This window comes from Gavialis gangeticus, unplaced genomic scaffold (genome assembly GCF_001723915.1).
Source record: "Gavialis gangeticus isolate Ggan-Ray unplaced genomic scaffold, GavGan_comp1, whole genome shotgun sequence".
NCBI lineage: Eukaryota > Metazoa > Chordata > Crocodylia > Gavialidae > Gavialis > Gavialis gangeticus.
This window is the reverse complement of record NW_017729018.1, coordinates 10379384-10380319: the sequence shown is the minus strand read 5'-3', so window position 1 is coordinate 10380319 and position 936 is coordinate 10379384.

Here is a 936-nt window from a genome sequence, read left to right as displayed (position 1 = left end):
TTCCCATCAGTCACCTCGTTGCAATGGTTGCTCTTTGATGCGGGGATAGCAGCTGGCGCACTGGGGCCCTGGGCTCAGCACAGAGCCGTGGGCATAGGGCTACCTCCTCAATCAGAGGAGGTAGCCCTACGTGTCCGGTTCTGGGCACTGCACTTTAAGAAGGACGTGGCCTGCCTGGAGAGGGTTCAGAGGAGGGCCACCCACTTGGTTGGAGGGCAACAGGGCAGGCCCTTTAATATGGGGTCACCTTGGTGGGTCTGGCGCTGGACCCTGCTGAAGCTGATGCCCCTGGACCTTGGAAAGAGGCACTACGGTGCTGAGGGGCATTTGGGAGGCTGCTCTTAATACATCTTCAATGCCGAGGGCTCAAGCCTTGCCAGTCCTTGGTGGAGGGGACGATTCACAATCAACCTGGCAGCAGAAGTCTCCCTTTTAGTGTCTCATGGCAGAGAAGCAGCAGAGCTCTCACGCACTGAACATAAAAGGGCAGCTTCACCGCGGCTGGTGGACACGGACGGCCCCTGGGGCTCTGCCCGGCTCTCTAGCTATTAGCCTACACTGGGTGCCAAATCCTTATCCGGGCCTTGAGTCTAAAAAGTTTGAGAACCGCTGCATTAAAGGGTGCGAGGCACTTGGATACTACAGTCATAGGGACTAGGCTTATCCTTATCCTGGCCCGCAGCTGGCCATAATGAAAAAGATAGCTCTTGATCTCTAGGTTTCCCCAGGAAAGGGCACAATCCTGTGTTCGTCTCCTTCAGGAAACTGCTGTCATCTGCACACACCGGCTTGCGATCAGACCTGAACCCGGGCGGGTCTCGCAAGCGCGGGAGGCTCCGCTCTCCACTGGGCCTGGTGTGATCTTGGGAGACCACCAGCACCGAGCCGGAGTCGTCCCTCGTGGGCTGTACCCCACGCTCTCAGCTTCTCACGGCT